The 19,925-nt window shown below is 42.1% G+C and overlaps 1 protein-coding gene across 2 annotated transcripts in view; it reads left to right on the forward strand.

Annotated features, from left to right (window-relative positions):
* The window catches only part of FYN (FYN proto-oncogene, Src family tyrosine kinase), a 143,507-nt gene that overhangs the window by 60,921 nt on the left and 62,661 nt on the right, over window positions 1-19,925 (forward strand). For both annotated transcript variants that reach the window (XM_055714991.1, XM_055714993.1), the window contains exon 2: window positions 585-654. The gene's annotated coding sequence lies outside the window, so the exon portion shown is untranslated. The remainder of the gene's footprint in view (window positions 1-584; window positions 655-19,925) is intronic.

A 19,925-nucleotide genomic window follows, 5' to 3' on the forward strand; every position in this document is an offset into this window, starting at 1 on the left:
CTCCATCTTCTTCAAACTGGTCCTAATGTGTGTCAAACTGGATACTGCGTTGAATTCTCCCTCTTTGTTCTTCTAGAGAGCACTGAGTAATTAATATAGTCTAAAAATGTAATGTGGCACAAAACCTTTTTTTTCTCTTTCTGTAGTTTTCAAACAAGGAGGCTGCCAAGAGCCTTAAGTGCATCATATTTCAAAAACATTTTGATAAAGCACAATTACTATGATACTGGGTTGACCAGTTTTCTTAGGGCTGGATCTAAAATAATTGGCACACTTGCTGTATGCTGCTGCACATTTCATGTTGTTGACCTCGTCTCCCTGAAATCTGAATCGCTGTTCTATCAGTGACAGTGATGTGTCTGAGCAGTCTGAGGGAGTCCTGCAATTATTTTAATATTTCACACAATACCGGTGGAGTTTAATAATTAGTCCTGAAGATTCAAATCCAGTTACTTCCTTCTCTAAAACAGGAAAAATAGTGATAGTTAGGTGTTAAATGCTAGCAAAGTGAAGAAAGAAGTGTAACATAATTTGTGGTGTTCCAGTCACTGATTTTTAATTTCTCTTTCTCTCTTATTTTACAGGGCATGTTTTCAAGCCATTTTTGAGGAAATGTGGTGAATGTAAACTTTTTCTGTTTGGGGGGAATTTCTGGTAAGTTGTGCTGTCTTTATCAATTTTGGTTTTCAATGGGAATTTCAGAAAGATTGTTTTAGCTTTTTTCAGTTTTAATTTTTCTAGCTGATGGGAAATACAGAGACGTAGTTGATTAGATGTGTGGTTTTTCCTCTGGTATGGTGACTCGCAGTATGAGAAGTACTGACACAAAACACCATGCTAGGCCTCAGGGCGAGGAATGTAGTTTCATTTGCTTGGGTGGCATCTGCTCGTTGTGTTTGTAGCTGCTATATTCTCCCGAAGACTGGGCTAAAACCTAGAACAGAAGAAACACAAAAGACTAATTTAAAAACAAGGGGAACAAAAGAGCATGCTAGTGCTATAAAAAAATCAGGAGCAAAAATAATATAGAGGTAGCGTATACCTCCCAAAGTGGTGGGAGTACCCAGTCGCTGAAATCTTCCCATCCTTTCCCAGGATGTCTGACTGGCACACTTGCCTCATGGGACGATTTGCTTATGCCTGAGATAAGGAGGTAGTTAATGTTCTGTGTGCTATACCAGTTTTCCTATTCCTCTTTTCCGTCCCATGTGACAAGCTTTACTGCTTCTCTGGATGTACTGTATGTAATACTTGCAGAGGCACCAGCTTCGTACAGATTTCTGGTCCTACAGGGCTGTGGGAATATGGCATGTGATGTGTCTGTGCTGCTAAGCTGTGCCACTGTGAGGAGGAGGCAGAGAAGAATGGGAGGTAATTAGCGACATGCCCCAACTAGAGGGAGAAAATCCAGAGAAAACTCTTCCAACCTGAAAAAAAAGCAGCAGATCTCGAGCAGTTTGCAGGCTCATCTTGCTTTTCCCTCTGGGAAACTGTCCATATATACAGTTCTGGCTAGTGCCAATTGACCACCATCACCCTTGGGGAAAAAAATGCCAGCAGAAGATTGTGTTCCTTCTTTCCCTTGGCCAAGCAGAGTATTGGACTTGTATTTTTTCTTCAGCCAGCATGTGCAAATTGCAGATGAAAACTGGCTTATTCTCCAATGGCAGAAGACTTCAGAGTCGGATAGCCTGCAGGGTAGAAAACTGAAAATCAAAGACTGACTCTGTGAGAACACTTGTTCTTTTCTGCCATTTAAAAAACCAGATGTTGTTACATCATACAGAAAGATCTGGATTAGCTAGCAGATGTTTAAATATAGATCACTTAGCCTTTTGAAGAATGTATACTCTTAGAGATAAGAAAAGATAACCAAGATGGTATTTTTACAAAGTTGGCCAAATGCATGAAAAGTGCTGTACAACAATACCTGATTAAACCCTACTGCAGCTCATTCTTCTAAGCATTTTTCTGTCTTCAGTTTGGCTTTTCTGACAATTGTGCATGTTGTAAGCTTGCACCTATATCCATATACTGGGAAACACGAACAATAATTATTCAACTAGACTTTAGTTGTGGGGCCAAACATAAGCCACAAACCAGAGCATGAGCTCATTAGTCCATGTGATTTTATGCTGATTTCTGTTACTACAGAAGAGGATGGGATCTATATCTGGTTTTCTTTTTAGTGGTAGTAACTAAGTTTCCTTATAGGTTGGCTGATCTTTGTGTGGGGTGTGACAAAGCTATGATGCTAACAGGTCAAGGAGTAGAGTTGTAATTCAGAAATAGTGATGCCGTAAAACACCAAGGAAAAAAAGTTTTATCAGCGGACCTGGTAGTCAAATTCCTGTGTTTTAATTTCCCTTCAAAGATAGAACAGGTCAGAACAGCCATGGTTAGCCTTAATAAAAGAGCATAATTCAAGAGCAGCAAGAGGAAAGAGACAGAAGCAGCATGTTTCTTAGAATCATAGAATAATTTTGGTTGGAAGAAACTGCCAGATGTCATCTTGTCCAAAGCCCCCCTTGAAACAGGTCCTATTAGGTCAGGGCCTTGATTTTCAAAATTCAGCTGCCTGGAACCTCTACAGCCTCTCTGGGCACCTATTCCCATGTCTAACCACCCTCAGAGTAAAAAAGTGCTTCCTTGTTACTTCTCGGTGTTGTTGCTCCCTGTCGATCAGTACGGACTTTGCATCTTCTCTGCCTGTGGGAAAAGAGACTTGGAGAAGACCCCAAAATAGGGAAGCTGCTGCTTGTGGCTCCAAGAAAATGTGGTGTCACACAGACGTAGTATACTTGTTAGTGGGGGAAAAAACCTGATCTGGTTCACAGAGGTTCTACTTGGATGATGTTTCTCAACCTATAGTTCATGTTCAGACTTAAAGAGAATGGCTGCTTGACTTGGTTGGATCTCAAAACGTGGGAGGTTAGCTGACAAACTGATGCTGCTGAAAGCCACCTCTTTTCCTGACTTCCTTAGAGATAGAAGCCAATGAAAAGAGACATTTCTCACTGCTGGATTGTCAGCGTCCTGGAATTTCTTAAAGTGAGTCTAGAGCTGGGTTTATATCACTCCATGCTCCAGGATTTTGCCCCAGAATTTGATAATGTTTTTCTGGAGCCATTGTAGTATGTAAACAGACTGAAAATTTTGCTTGTTTTCATAGCTGTTCCTCACCCTCTTTCCACTTCAAACTGTTTGCAGAGTCTTATTTTGAGGTAGAATAATCAGGAACCTTGAGTTTGTCATCTGTGAGGATCTCTGAAATATCTTTGACACCACTGTAGGTTTGCCTATGACATTCCAAATTCCCAGAGAGTTCAAAAATAATTAAAAAAAAAATAAGACAAGGAAAAAGTTTTGCCCAGTCTCTGTCCCTAACCCACTGAATCCAAGAAGGACTGGACATCAAGAGAATGTTTTGAATTTATCTTGACATAGCAGCTGAGCTCAGAGGCTCAGCAGTTATTTATTCATCTTGTATCACAGTCCTAGAAAAGGTCATGCAGCCTCCAGATCAAAAATTCATAATGGATTTAGGAGCTGATTTGAGAAGTATACTTGAATGCTGGGAGGGAAGTCTTGGCTGAATTTAAAACTCCCTCAGCTAAGCTGATGGTATCTTTCTGAGCAGTGTAAGAAGAAACCTCTTTTGATGAGATTTCTGTAAAGCAGCCTTGTGGATGTCAGAGCAGATATTTGCATGGCACTACAGGTCTGACCTTCTTGTGTTGAGCACAGTGTTTGGCAGGTGGTCGTGGAACAGCCATCCCTCCACATCAAATACTTACGTGACTGCAAGGAGTCTCAGGAAGCATGGCCATTGTAGGACAGAAAACCTCGGGGTCATCTGTGTTTTATTTTTTTCCCTAGTCAGGCTGCTCTTTGCCAGTCCAGACTCCCCTCAAAACTCCTGCCTTTTGTAAGTTTTTTATATTTGTAAGCATGACTTGCGCTGTACAGCATGATGTTCTGTTCCTGTCTGTCTAGACCCTGTAGCTGGTTACAGCCATCGAGATCAGAGGAGGATCGAGCTGTGAAGCGAATAGAAGGGTTGCTGTATCGTAAACCTGACCTGCATCTTCCTGTGTCAGTTGTCCCACTGTGTACTCATCCTTTTCCTATAGATTTCTTCTTCCCAGGAAAGCTGTGAATGCTTCAAACACAGGCCTTGAAGCTGAATGTATACCTCAGAGGCTGGAAGTCCGGTGCTCTTTTCACTCTGAGTTTGGGCAGGGATACCTCCCCAAGTTCGGGGCTTTTTGATGTTTCAGCTGAAATCTGAGATGCTACGCTTCATCTGCATACTTCTCTGGAGATTAGAAGCAACTGCACAACTTAAACTAAGGTTTCAGCTATTTCTAGTTGCTCAGATATATTGTGGCAAATTTGGATTTCAGCTGCTAAGACACTCATCTAGTATTTTGTTGTGGGTGTTTTTCCCATCAAGGACAGTAAAATTTTTCTTCTCTCTTTTTTTAAAACAAAAGCATTAGCAGGTAGTGCTTGCTTTGACTTTAAGAAATTATATAAAAACATATTTTAAGTATCTATGCATATTAAATTTGTTTGCCTTTAGAAAGACTGTGAAGCTCTGTGCATTCATGGGTGTCCGATTTCTATGATACAATTATTTACATCCTTGATGTCTACCAAAAATGCTGTTGAATTTCTCTTGGTGATTATTCACACTTGTCAGGTTTCTGACACAGAGTATTATAAAGCAACTGTGTATTATCTGTAAGGAGATTGGTATGTGTTCTCTCACTGCAAAAATAACCCACTGTAACTTTTGCTTGATATTACCGGTGTTCTGCCATGCCTCCAAGAGGCTATGCCAGAATCATTAGCTGTTCTCTGTAATTAGGGCTGACCTGGTGCATTTTCATCCTTTTCCTAGTAGCTTTTAGTTTTCCAGAGTCATTAATTTGGGCACTGATGCACCTCATAGTGTGCTTCTGTTGCGTATCTTCATTATCTCTTCCTATGGTATGAAGAATATCATGCGTCCTTAGGAAGGAAAGTGCGTGTAAATGCTTGAGCATGTTTAAATATCTGGGGGTTTACCAAGATTTGCTATGCTATGCTTGTAATTTCTTCCATTTTTGTCTGTTTCTTTTCTTCCAGTCTAGTCTGCATGAAAGATGTGCACGTTGGTTCTGCTGGGTGTGGTAAATGTTAAATCTGGTCTGTAAGATTTCTAAAGAATGCGGTCTGTCCCCTGCCCCTGCATGTCTCCAGTTCCAGCCAGGTCGGATTTAGTCTGCTCTCTTAAGACATGTGAGGCATTGTTATACATGTGTTCAGGGTATTAAATCAGATAACCCTACACAGGGCAGTTATGTTCCAGTCTCCTGTGGAAGAGATCTTTGTGTCTCAGTCTCTTGTTCTTTTCCAAGTGTTTTCCTGCATCTCATTGGTAATATATTTAATATAGCTTTTACTTTTTGTTCTTTTTTTTCCCCATGAGGTTGAGGTGATCCAGTTGTTGGAATTGTTCTGCAAAGGGAGCTAGTCTGTGGGCCATCCATCCGGATGTCCTTCTTGCCGTAGCTGCTGGAGAAGAAATAGGGAAGGACAGTTGTCGCAGATGGAGTAGAGCACTACATGCAGCTATACCTCCCAGCTTTCTTAGCTTGCTTAATGGCACAGATGTTTGCAATGGATCATGACATTAGAGCAGCTTGAAGACCCATGACAGAATTCTGAAAGTGGTAAATTTTGGGGGCTTTTTAAAATCTAGATAACAATCCCTCCAAGTGCTCTGTTGAAAGAAAAGCATTAAATTTGAAAATTCAGATGTTGCTTTAGGGAGTGTTACGTCAACTTTGCTTTTTTTCTGTATGTCCATCGGTGCAGTTGATACAAAAACTCCTGTTCCATCACACTGGCATGTTCTAATACCTTCTGTTCCTCTTCCTCCCCCTCTAGAGAACTGAATTAAAATAGCTATGTGATACACTGCAGGGGCCACTACCACACAACCCATTATGAGTTCAGATTTAGATACAGAACAGCCTTGCACCTGGTTTCACATCCAGCTCTGATCATTTAATATTGAAGTGTAAGCGCAGCTTGGAGCAGGCAGATCCCACCCAGCTGGTAGCGGGATCCTGGGGCATTGTAGGTGGGATCTCCAGGGAATGTAGTTGCTAGGAAGCGTCACCTCCTTAGTGAGCTCATGCAAGCGGAGATTTATTTTTTCAGAGGTTAGTAATTTAGTCATGTTTGGGAGTTTTCTGCAGAGATCAAAATACAAAGATTTTGCCCTGACACCTTGCAAGTTCATGGTCCAAATCACAAAACCTTTCAAGCTGTTCAAGGGATGACCAGAAGCTTTTTACATGAACAAATCACTCTGGTTTCCCATGTCTTGTTTCAGAATTAGCTTGGAAAATTTTGGCTGACATCATGCCAAAAATCCAAAACAGCAACAAAGCAAGAGGAAAAAAAAAAATCTCCCAGCAAACATCCAGCATGGAGAATATTGCCAAATTCGGGACTGTTTGTGCCAAGTTTATAATCAGGCAGCAACAGGGTCTTAGTAGGTAATGCTCTCAACCCGCAGCTGAGGATCCCTGCAGTGCAGGGGGTGAGGAGCGCTGCAGAGGGAGGCAGGGCTCTTACCCTGTGCCTGGTTTGCATGAGGCGCTGCGTGTAAGACATGGATCATACTTGAGATTAAAAAGAATAGTGAGTGTGACTTCTGGGCATCAGATAAGGCCATTTCTATGGATAAGGCTGCTACTCAATGAATACATATTGTAGTGATAAATACATCTAGAGTTAGAGTTAAAGGTGTGTGGATGGATGTAGATTTGCCTGACCTGAGTGTGCTGTATTTTGTAGTAAAGCCACAGCGCTGCTTTACTTCTAGAGTTTCTTTTATGAAATACAGGGGGAGGGAGGCAGTTAATGTAATTCTCTCGACATTAATTCTGCCTCATCAATACTTCATGGATTTAATAGATTTTAGAGCTACAATCATTTGGGAGATTATTTTATCAGCCAAGCACAGCAGAGGTTGCTGAAACTAAATGGAGGACAGAATGCATGTGTGTGTGATACAGGATGCTGCGGTATGAAGAAGATTTAATTACTGGATTTGTTTAGGAGATTTCCCTGTGCCTTTTGTGAAACTTTATATTGGGCACTAAATACTTTGCATGTAGGCAAGTTACCGCTTCAGTAACAGTTTAGTAAGGATCTCTAGGCACAAGTATCTGTTTCCACCTCATAGCATAAGCACACTGCTCTAGTTCTTCATCTCTCATTACGTCTCCCTCTTGCTTAAATGCTCATCTGGCACGAACATAATGAAACTGCATATAAAGGAGGATGAAAAAGAGGAGAGATTTCACTGCAGATTACGAAAGCTGAATATTTTTGGACATTGAGTTATTTATATTAATCAGTTTGCTAAGCTTAAAGATAAAGGAAAGCCTGGGATGCAATCCAGAAAAACCAAGAACAGAAACTAGTGTGAAGATCATGTGTAGTGTGTGTTTTGAGAATGCCTGCAGTGCCGCACCACAATACCCCGTTTCAAAATAAAAAATAAAGATGGGCGGGTCTTGAAGGCCAGTGCTCAGTGGTGGAGGAGATTCCTGCTTGACTTGTCACTCTCCATCAGCTGAGGTGGAAAGTTCTGTCAGGGAGCACTCTGCATTATCCTGCAGCAGCCCTGCTAGCAACGGTGAAGAGTATTCATGGGCTCCAAGGAGTCCCACACAGCCTGCACTGGTCTAAAGAGTCAGCTCTTCCCAAGACATGTTATCAGGGAAACCACTGATGGTGATTTGTAGAAAATATCCAGTGAGCTTAAATTTGAGAAGTTTGTGTTCACGCTGAAGGTATCACCCTGAAAACCTGAGGTAATAGAGGTTTATACAGCCTTCTAATAAATGGTGATTTGCAATTGTGACCTTATTACCTGTTCTCTGCCCACCTGTGGAAATATATCTAATATAGCAAGTCATATTGGTCCTTTTGTTTTTAAGGAAGGGAAAATAATAAAAGATTCAACTGTGTAAATGTCATTCCTGCCTAGCCCATTTAGTATTAGAAGGCGGGAAGAAGTCTGCTTTGAAATTTTCCCTCTGGCAAAAGCCTGAAAAGCCTTGAAGATTGTGTGCATCCTTGATCATGTCATACAACAGCAGTAGTGAAAAATATAAAATCTACTAGATCAGTCTGCTAGGGTTTTGAATGCTGAGTTTTGAAGTGCTGAGAATCCTGCCTTTCTAGTCTTACAAGGTGGTCTCTAATCCTGCAACAACCTTTCAGACTATTGATTTACTGACCTAAATTTTGCTTTTTTTTTCAATCAAACTTTTTTTTTTAAATCAAACTGCATTTCTTACCTTGTGCAAAAATCATGATAAAAGAAGCAAGCGGCTTTTCGTGCAGTAGGATAAAAATAGAAATAGCATGACACTTTTTAGATGTTTTGTAAATTTATTAAAAATATGCTTAAATCTTGGAAGTGGTCTGAAATATTAACTGCTTTGGTCCCTGGTTAATAAGCCTTCCCATTCATGCATTTAAGATGCTAGTTAGAAAGAAGACTGTGAAAAGAAACTTCAACCGCACGCTTTGGAAACAGCATTTCAGATCACTTCTTGTCCTCTTTTGCTGCTTACCAGAAGTTACAAGTTCGTCTTTTGTTCAGTGGGAACTTATACCAGATTACAGTATGCTTAAAGCTAGTCACTGCATCGGTGCACCAGCACCCACTGCTGTGATGGGTACTGAGTCTGCTTAGCTGTAACTGGGACCGAATCATCAGCTTAGGAAAGTGCTCATTTTGCTGTGCTATTTGTTGGTTGTGCATGACACTTAGGAGTTTTTGTCCACACACACCCCACCCCACCCACCCCTCTGCTAATTCTGCAATATTAGGCCATTAGTGTCTCTCTGCATGCCATTTACTATCAAACATAATCCCCTTCCCCCCCCCCCCCCCCCCCCGTTTCTTTCCATTTACATCCTTCGATGAGAAATATTTAGGCCACTGCATGTCTTTATTCTTGTAAGACAGAGGCTGATGGAAGATCCGTTACATGAAATTCTGCTCTATCTATAAAGCAGGATATCTCCAAATACATCTGTAGCATATAGAAAGCATAGAGACTGACAGCTGATAGGCGCTGTAGACTTCTCATTGTTTTCTGCCACGGTAATTATGCCAAATGTGGCAAAACACAGTGAAACAAATTTGTATATGAGTGAAGTGGCATATTTTTTGGCTGGGGAGACTATGCAACATCCACAGTCCTATTTTTAAGATATTCTTTATGACCATTTTGGTATCTGCTAAATGCCTTTGTAGGAGCCCAGTATCATTCCATTTGTTTTTTTAAATGTTTTGCTCTTGAGTTTTGCGCTCTAACTGGCTGTAATTAATCAGGGAGGCTTAGGTTGAGTCTAACCACCAGCTTTCCTGCAGGTCGTTAGATGTTGTTGGGGGATTAGCATGCACAGTTGTAAATGACAGTATGTGTCTTCATTTTCTTTTTTGGATTAGACTGTTTATAAACCAAGTGTTTCAGATGAGAGGGGGAGAGAGCACTATACAAAGCTGACAAAGCAGAAGGAAAGCTTGTGCTGAATTAAGGGTCTGCTTGCAGCAGCCTTTTGCTTACTCCAAGGAAGTAAGAGCACGATGAAGATGCAAGCTGCATTGCTAGCGTAAAACAGAATTCTCGCATGTTGATACTAAAGTATTCATCATTACTGTGTTAGTGCAGCATGCGCCTTCCACGTGTGGTGTAGGTGTTATCCAGAAACAGTTATTTGGAGAAACGCGTCTGGTCATGTGTGTGGAATATGCCATTGACTATTATCAACAATAGTGAATCTTGCACTGACTGTGGCTCCTGTGTTGCCCCAAGCAGTTTTACGTGGCTTATGCTAAGTAAAAGATGTAGCGGCCTTCATCTACTATCTCTTGCAGCAGTGTGCCAGAGGGCTCTTGTGTAGCATGGTACACAGAAAGCAGCTCACCCCAAAGACATTTCAGAAGGTGGATGTTGGGCAGAGCCCTGAGAAAGGAGCTCTGTTTCCAGGCAGAGAGACTAGAACACTCGAGCTGTGCACAGCCAGGGTTCTTTAGGAAGAACTCACACTCAGGCTGGTTTTGTTACTTTGCTTTTCCCATCCAGTTTAGGTCCCCAGACTTGCATCTGCTTTTACCGTGCTTTTATGCATATGTGATTTGGGTGAATGTATGTAAGACCTGAGTTTTAAATTTTATGGGGAAAAAAAAACATAGGCCTGTTACTCTGGTGTTGCAAAAGCCCTTTTACAGCACCTTTAAGTTTCTAGAAAACAAAAGAAAATCATGTTTTTCCTTTGAGGCATATATTTGAGATATCAGTGAAAGTCATGTGTATTACGGGGACTTCTAGTCGCTGCATTGAATATTTCTGTTGCTTAACATCAGAAATTTCTATTGCTGTATTAAATATTTCCTTAGTTGTACTCCTGATTAAAGAAATAAAAAATTTCCAAGCCATTACTTTTAACCACCTCTTCGTCTCTAAGAGAACTCTTCCTCAGTACTGTGAGAGGTCAGTACCATTGCAGGCCACCATCCTGTTTCAGCAGGAGCTGTGAGAGTGCTGCTGTGCAGAGAATTTTTGTGTCAAATTATTCTGCTGCTTCACTTCTGCTGTAACCAGCAATTCTCATGGTATTTTTTCCCAGAATGTTTTTTCTCTTTTTGAACCTACCATGATTGCTATCTTCTTTTGCTTTTGGATCTCTTATGTCTGAGAGAAATTCCAGGAGCTTTATGGTGTAGCTTTAGGCTCCTTTGTGTTGGAGATGCTTCTACTTGTCACCCAGACAAGAACTTTCCTCATTATGTAAAATAATAAGAGGAAAAAAAGGAGAAAAAACCATCAAAAACATAGCAAACCCTTTTCAGTTCCATGGTGGAGGAGGAAGACACCCTAGGCACAGCTGGCAATTAGTTGTATGGTTTCTTCAAGTTGATAACCAGCTCTGGTAGAAATCTGTTCTTTGATGGACAGTTCTCTAATGATATTGGACAGGGAGAGCAGCAAATTTAATCTGCTTTGCAAGTCAGGGTTGGTTGAAGCACTGGAAAACTGTGAAAGTCTGAGAGAAATCCCCTTGGAGCTTGCTTTGTCCGCTCGCTACTTGCCTTTTCTTGTATTTAACCGGTTTGAGTCCAGGTCATCTGCCCTAGGCTCATCTGTGTCAGTGGAGTGGGGGAGTGTGAAGGGAGCTTTTTTTTTTTTTTTTTTTTCTTTTCTTTTTTAAACCCAGAACACATGAGCAAAATGGCAGGCGGTATGCAAGTTGAAATCATGGCAGTCCTCGCGAAGTGTCAAAGTAGCTGTTGGCAATGGTGCCATCAAAAAAATCTGTTCTTGGTCAGTTTGGGGAGATATAAACTAGCAAGTCACTCACTAAAGGTACTTCTGTGGTTATTCAGCAGGTAATGCTGAATTTACTGGGTTAACAATCTAGACTGTAGCTTAACATGTCCAGCAATCTCCAGTTAAACTTTCTGTAATTTACAGAAGTAATTCCTTCTGATGTTGCATGCCATTTTCCTACAAGGGTCTGGAAAAATCTAAGCCATCCCAATCCATTTGTTAAATTTTATAGATGTTGCTCATCTTATAATTAAACAAAAGCTTGAAAAATACAATTCTTCAATGGAGCCTAGTTAAATCTTTTGCAAAGGCTGTTAAAGTGTCAGGTACAGTTTGCAATTAGCAGAGACTGACACTGCAGATTATTTAAATCTGTATGACATCATCAGTGGATAATTTACAAACCCACTTATTATGTATATGTATTCAGTAACTAGTAGAAGGCTTATGTATGTGAGAAATCGTACTTTTGTGCACTGTAAGTCATCTCACCTGTGTTATGTTTGTTCTGGGTGGAAGACAGTGTCTGACTGTGACTGGAAACCTCTCCAGGGATCTCATCCTCGAATTGCCGCCGCTGTGATTTACAGGAACAGCCTCGTGAAGCTTCTTGAACCTTTTGGAGCTTCCCGTTTCTTTGTTGATCCTTCCAGGTCTAACAGAATTTTAGCTACTTCTTAGCAATTAGCTTAGACACAGGCAATTTCCTTGTAAAATTGCCTGAGCAGGTCCTTCGGTAAATTATAATAACCTTGTTGTGGCTTAGGGGCTTTTGCCAGGATAATTAAACTGGACTTCAGCACCACAAATAGGTACGCAGTTAAACACCACAGATCTGCTCAGGTGCTTGGTTAAGTTTCTATATACATAGTCTCTGTCATGGCCATATGTGTCTTCTATTTATGGCTTCTGCTGCAATCTACGCATTGTTCGCTCTGGAAAATCATGTTTTAAGTACATTGAATGATAAAGCATTTGTGTCTGTTACTCCACAAATGTGCCAGCATATAGGTGGATTCATGTTGATTTGTTCCATGTCTTTCTTGGGTGTTTATTTTAAAATAATAGCCCTGACTGTATTTATTTTAAAATAATATTATTTTTAAATGATACCTCTGAATTTTCTGGGATTTTAAGATAGAGGAAAGAGAACACTTAAAGATTCACAGAAATCAAGAATCACCTTTGTGAGGGTCTTTCCAAATAAGCCTGAGAACTGTACAAAGCTGACGATTACTTTTTCATGCAGGGTCCATATTGATTTTGCACTGCCTGACACATCCTGCTAGGTCTTTGTGCAAAAGAAACCATGCTGAGCTCCTGCCCCTTCCCCTGACAACCTCATCGCTTTCCGGCTGCCTGTGTCTGCTGCCCCTGCAGCTATCCCCATAAACACAAATGCACCTTTCAACATCATTTATCGAGCTTTTTCCTCTTCATTTCGGAAAGCACAGAGGAAGCAGAGTGTCCCTGTCCCCACATAGACATACCCTTACATTTCCAACCAATAGTCTGATTGCTAAAAAAATACCCATGGGTAATTAGTACTGTGTATGTAGTTAATCAATTTAAAATTAAATGCCACTGGCTCTGGTTAAAGGTCGTACTAGGTTTTGTTATGGCTTTGAAAAAAAATATCTGTTTAGTGAAAGCTGTCTCTGAAAAGGGGTATTGGTTCTTTGTGTGCTGCCAGTGACAAAAGGGAAGCCAGGGGTGCAGTTTTCACAAAGGGTACTGTAAATTTTATTGTCAGGTTTTCACCGAGATCGTGGGGTTTCCATGTTGATTTTAAGAAAGCAGCCCTTCAGAGCAAGGAGGCGGGTGTATCTTCTTATGCACAGCAAAAGGAGCCGATGTGTCGCTGGTCTTGTGGGTGAGATAGGAACCTCATCTCTGGCTTCCTGGTCTATCATCCTCATCATTAGACGATTCTGCCTCCTAGGCAGACAGATTACTTCATGTTTTCATTCATTAATGATTTATCAGACAGCTCCTCCCCTAAAGGCTCATCTCCTCTGTTACACTCGCAGCCCACACGCAACCAGCAACATGTAGCTGCCAGCTGGCACTCGGCATTGGGAGTGCAGGCTGCTAGCCCCTTCCACGTCTCCTGCTGCCCCTTCCTCCCCAGCTGCTCCGCTCACCTGCCCGCTCCTCTGTGTCTTAGATGGCACCAAAGCTGTCAGATCTCCATGTGTCCTGTTCTCCTATCCCATCTCTCCAATCCAATTGCTTAATGTGCTTTTACTAACTATATTTTTTTAAAAAAGAGAGAGAGAGATGAGGTGACCCCACTTGTAATGTGGCAGCGCTTGTGTTTTTGTCGTGGAAGCAGTGGCCTCTCAAAGCATAACACATTTTGGTGTGAGGGTATGCTCGGTGGTGAATTAAATTTTAGTTCCAAGTAGAATTAGTAGAGGAGAGGGACTTCTGGGGAGAAAATAAGTGAGCTGTGTCTATGAGCAGGAAGGTGTGGGTTGGCTTCAATTTCAGGTTTTGCTATCAGGTGCTTGGCACAACAGCTCTTTTGAAATCCTTCTCCAGTTGTCTGTGTGAGAGAGTGATTTTTATCACGTTGCTAAAGATTAACTCTATTCTTGTTCTCTGTTCTGCTCCCAGAAATCAGGCATGCTCTGAGGTCTGGGAAAGGGAGTCCAAATCAAATCTCACGATGAAAGGGGAAAAGTCCAGAACTGTTTACCTCTCTCCATCTTGTCCACTGCAGGCAGGTGGTGGCCGAGAACAACAGGGGAACAAGGGCTGCAGTACAGGAGGAAAAAAGTATGAGCTAGGAGAAAAGGAATAAATTAAACTCTCTTGAGTCATTTATACGTGAATGTATAACTCTTGAGTGGCTATTCTACTCTTGGCAAGTGGTGACTGATAACTAATGTTCTCTCTTCCCTCTCCCATACCTTCCCAGTGTCTATGGAAAGGACACGTGACAGGAATAATAAATCTCATTATTTTAACAGGCTACAATGGAAATTATGGATTAGAAGTGCTGTGGATGCCTCAGTAGAGACAAACTGACTGTTCCTAGGATGCTTAAAAGATATTTGCAATCACATTGTTTTTGAGAACTTCCTGAATTGTTCAGGCCCCTCCACATACCCCTTTGGCACAACACTTGTAAGTGAACCAGCATTAAAGGCATCAGGGTCCGATCCAGCAGGCTCATTGCACTTGCTGTTTGAAGACAGCCAGAACCTAACACTGAGCAAGCTCAGGCTTTGGGGGAAGTCTGGATGACCAGATTATCTTTACTCTGGGTCTCTGAGCTGGAGCTTTGCACTGCTGTTTTAAGGAGAGCTAGAAGGAGGGCTCACATAATGGTGTCACTGTTGTGTTGTATGCCGCAAGACTAATCAATGTGCACGCCTTGGCTTTGGAGGGGAGAGAGGTGGCTGAGAACAACAGTAGGCGCTTACGTTCTTTGGGCAGCCAGGTGTCTAGAAAACCAGTGCCAGCTCTGAGGAAGCAGGAACTCTTGCGGCTCCTCTGTGGCCTCCCTTTTGCAGCCAGAGCAGGCTTCAGGGCTCTCATGGGAGAGAGTGGGAGGCTGTGACAAGGCTGTGCTCTTGCAAGCTGAGAATAGGGGTCATTGTACAGTGACTCAGGGCAGAGCAGGGGTAGAACCAAGAAAAAACAAGTAACTGATTTCAAAGGGTAGTCTGTGAGCAGAACAGGGCCATGGGTCTTGCAGGTCCCCAGACCAAGGACACAGCCCATCAGTTGCTGCAAGACTAGTACATCCCAGAACCATGGATGAGGATGGCAACCAGGCTCGGTAAAGCACTTTCATGCGTTAGGAAGTGTGTCAAAACTTCTTCCACATCTCCTGGTGAAACCTGTCAAACCTGGCACATGACTGTCAACAGAACGAAGGGATTGTTTACCCTGGAAGGTTGCCATCAGTAAAGTTGAGTGTAAATTTACAGCACCCGGCTACTTCATAATGGTTCCCTGTATATGGAGTATGTTACCTCACACATAGCGTGCATTAAGTGTGCAAGAAGCTGTACCGTAAAGAATGTGCACTGAATTTCCATCTAGAGCTAACTGCCTGTGGTTTACCAAGCAGTTGTTTGTTTTATTCTTGCATCTGACCTCTTAGCTTTACCACTTGGATTAGAGCACAGGTTCTGAAAAAGCAGGAATTTGAACCACGGCATTTCCCTGCAAAGTGTGTACCGTGCTTTTGGTTATGTTACTGAATTGTTTTATTTATCTCTGGTTTCTAAAAGGAGCAAGAGGAGGACTTTAGTAAGTGCAGCAGGTCTACATGTGACCTGGCAGAATCACCAGCTGATGGAGCTAGGAAAGGCCTCTGGAGATCATCTATTCCAACCCTCTGCTCAAAGCAGGGTCAACTTAAAATTGGTATCTCAGCATCATGTCCAGCTGGGATTTGAGTACCTCCAGCAATGCTGACTCCACAGCCTCTCTGGGCAACCTGTGCCAGCGTTTCACACCCTCACAGTAAAAAAGGGGTTTTTCTTATGTTTAAGCAGCATTTCCTGTATTTTAATTTGTGCCCATTGGCTGTCACTGAGCACCACTGAAAGGTCTTGCCTCATCTCCTTTGCTGCCTCCCACAAGACATTTCTACTCATTAGTAAGATCCTCCTGAGCCTTCTGTTCTGCAGGCTGAAGAATCCCAGCTCTCTCAGGCTTCCCTCGTAAGAGGGGTGCACCAAACTGAACAGTCTTTGTGGCCCTTCACTGGATCTGCTTGAATAAGTCCATGTCTGTTCTGTACTGGGAAGCCTCAATTTTTCAGGGACCCCAAAACTGAATCCAGCACTCCAGAAGTGTCTTACTAGTGCTGAGTAAAGGGGAGGGATCACCTTCCTCAATCTACTGGAACTGCCTTTTCTAATGCAGGCCGGGACGCTGATAGCCACCTATGCCATAAGGAGCGTTGCTGGCTCATGTTTGCCTTGCTGTCCGCTGGAACACTCAGCTTTTCTCCTGCAGAGCTGCATCCTAGCAGGTCAGCCCTCAGTGTGTACACAAATGCAGGACTTGACATTTCCCATGGTTGAACTTAATGAGGTTCCTGTTGGCTCATTTTTCCAGCCTGTCAAAGTACCTGTGATTGTCAGCACAACCATCTGGGATATCAGCCGCTCTTTCAAAACCTTCTGAGGATGCACCCTCTGCCATCACGTAGATCACTAGGGAAGAAGTTAAACAGTATTGGCCCCAGTATCAGCTTCTGGGTACACCACTAATGCCTCATTCAACAGCAGCCCCTCCTTGCTGCTGATATACCTGTAGAAACCTTCTTGCTGCTTTTGACAACCCTCACTGGATTCAACTCCAGGTGGGCGTTGTTTTTTCTAACCCTATCTGACCCTTGTTTCCATCTCTTGTGCACTTTCCTTTCACATCTGAGTTCAGTCAGGAGTCCTTGTTCATCCATGTGGGCCTCCTACTGCCTGTGCTTGACTGCCTGCATGCTGAGATGAACCGTCTGGAGCTTGCAGGAGGTGATCTTTGAAAAGCAACCAGCTTTCTTGGACCCCTTTTTTCTTCAGGCCTGTATCCCACAGTATTCTTCTAAGCAAAACCCTGAAGAAACCTAAGTCTATTCTTTGTGGGGGTTGTGACACATCTTTTTGGAGAAGACTGTCCACTATCTCATGGTCAGTGCAGTCCATGCTGCCCCTGACCTGCACTTCTCCTGATCATTGTTTGTAAATACAAGATCCAGCACGGCATTTCCCATTGTTGGCCCAGTCACCTGTGTTATGAAGTTACTGCCACTGCACTTCAGGGATCTCCTGGGTTGCTTGAGCCCTGCTGATTCAGGTTGGCATTTTCATCCTTTTCTCATGTTTAATGCATCCGTGGCTGCTATTTCTTTGGGCAAACTTTCCAGTCATTTTACATGATTAAACTTTTGAACCCCATCCTGAAATTATGTCCTATGAAAAGCAGTTCGCAAAAGGCTAAGTGAGGCTTGTACCAAAATGAAACATGTAACCCACCTAACTGTTGGGTTTTATTTCCTCCCCTTTTCTCACGCTTAAATGTAAAATAAGCATTGTACTGTAAGAACCAGGCAAAGGCTAATTTGCCTCATTTGAATGTGAAAAGGAGCCCACATCCTTCCTGTGCCCTGCAAAGAATGTAGAAAGACTTTACAGAGAAAACAGATGTACTAATATGTATCACTTGTTGGGGGCAGGGGGAATCCAGGGTGCTGCCATTAAGGCAATGCTGAACTTGCAAGAAAACAAAAGCACCAGCATACAAAATATAGTGCTGGGAAGTTGACAAAGTTGGGACTGTTTTCTTTTGCTTACATTTATGCTGCTGGCATCTGAAAAACTGCTCAGAAAAAATATATGCAAAAGAAAACACGTAGCTTCATTTTTCGTGCTCAAGAAAATCTTCACTGAAGATGATTAAGTGCCCAAATGCAAACAAAAAGGAGAAGCTCCAGCCCAGCCTTAGGGAAATCTGCATTTCAGACTCAATAGGGCCTTGCCAGAAGAGTACACTACTGACATCATAAACAAATCAAACATAACTTTTTGAAGCATCCCTTTATTTTATTCATATTTTTAACTCCCTTACCTCTCTAACACATAAATATGAAAAAGTCCTGTCATCTCACCAAAAATGCAGGATGTAGCAAGGTGGGTGTCGATCTCTTCTCCCAAGTGACAAGTGATAGGACAAGAGGAAAGGGCCTCGAGTTGTGCCAGGGGAGGTTTAGACTGGGTATTAGGAAAAATTTCTTCACCAAAAGGGTTGTCAAGTGTTGGAACAGGCTGCCTGGGAAACTGGTGGAGTCACCATCCCTGGAGGTGTTTAAAAGATGTGTAGATGTGGCACTTAAGGACATGGTTTAGTGGTGGACTTGGCAATGCTCAGTTAATGGTTGGACTCAGTAATCTTAAAGGTCTTTTCCAACCTCAACAATTCTATGATTCTATATAGTGGGGAGGGGTTTCATGGTTTTTAATGGTAATTTAATTCTAACATGGAAGATAGAGAGCAGATGAACTCTAAATGTTATTTCTACAGCTGTGCAATCCAGTTCAGACTGCTATCCCTTCCTGACCTCTCTGTTTATCCCTTCCCAAGAGCTTTGGCAATGAGCAGTCAGCACTGACTAGTCGGCTTGTGAATCCACTGGTGCTCAAAACTCCCCCAAATTCAGCAATCTGCCTGATGCAGATTTGGCCCTGTAGTGGTATAGAATCTCTTGCCAGCTTTTAGCTTGCAGACAGGAGGCAGTTGCATGTGGCCAATGTATAATTTATTATATACCTGTATTGTCAGTCCCAGTAATAAACAGGATAAGTATAAGAGAATGCTTGAAAGTTTCCTCTTAAAAAGCTACCTCAGACTTCCTAAATTAAAAACTGGTTTTGCAAAAGCGGAGAAATGAAGCATCGCAGTCAGTCAGGTTTCTTTGTTCAGCAGTGGTAGCTGGGTAACATCCATGGATGGGTGCAGGGCTTCATGAAGGTGTTGTGCTGTTTCCCTAAATGCGGCACAGTGGCCATTTTCTTACAGACTGCAATACTGAGGTTCAGGACCACAACAAAGACCCTTCAAAATTCACACTCCCTGCCTGATATACTGCTTGTATCTTCGGGAAGTGTTCTCAGTTCGCAGGAGTTTTAAAACTATTGCATTGACAGACAAATATCCAGCCACAGATAAGACAGGCTCAATAATTGAAAAGAGAAATTTTAAGCCCACTTACCTAAATCACTTACATGAATGTGAATGCAGTACAATAACTTAAGGTGTTTGAATTGCAGATCAGCTGCAGGCTTTTTTTTTTTTTTTTTTTTTTTTTTTTTTGTAGGATCAGGGTAAATAAAATCTTGGCCTTGAACTAATATCTGTGTATTGGAACAAACATCTCAATGCAGCACACTGCAGAAGGAAGGAAGCAGAATAGAAATTAGATCACTTTCCTGCATTATTTCTTGTAAGTTTAGTCTCCTTAGGTACGGAATACACATTTCCTGTTGTAAAAATATTGTAACAGCCTGCAGTAGCCGAACAACTGATAACCTACTGTCACTGAAAACTGGAGTCATATTAGACAGGCATGTTTAGAGGGAAGTGTTCGAAGCCTGCAGATGATCAGATGTCTCGTGCTCTGAAAAGATAGTGAGCATGAACTACAATAATAACTGCTGTGATTGTCATAACAACTGTAGCTTTGCAGTATGGAGGAAATAATAAACTTTGACTCTTCATACAAATGGCAATGTAAAGATATGGGTGCATTTGGTTCTTGCTTTTTGTTTTGCATCGTCTAGTGCATTTAGAAAAAATCATGTGCGTACCTGATCCTGTCTTTTTCATACGCCTTATTCCTGGAGTGTAGGTGCTTTATTTATCTCTGTTGACAGTAATATGGGTTTGTAACCCTATCCCACAAGTTGTCTTACAGCACCATTAAGTCCCAGCTGAACGAACTGCACCATCTCTGCTGTGGTAGCAGCCACAGAGGTGGGAATCTGATTTAAAACC

The sequence above is a fragment of the Falco cherrug genome, chromosome 6, assembly GCF_023634085.1.
Source record: "Falco cherrug isolate bFalChe1 chromosome 6, bFalChe1.pri, whole genome shotgun sequence".
NCBI lineage: Eukaryota > Metazoa > Chordata > Aves > Falconiformes > Falconidae > Falco > Falco cherrug.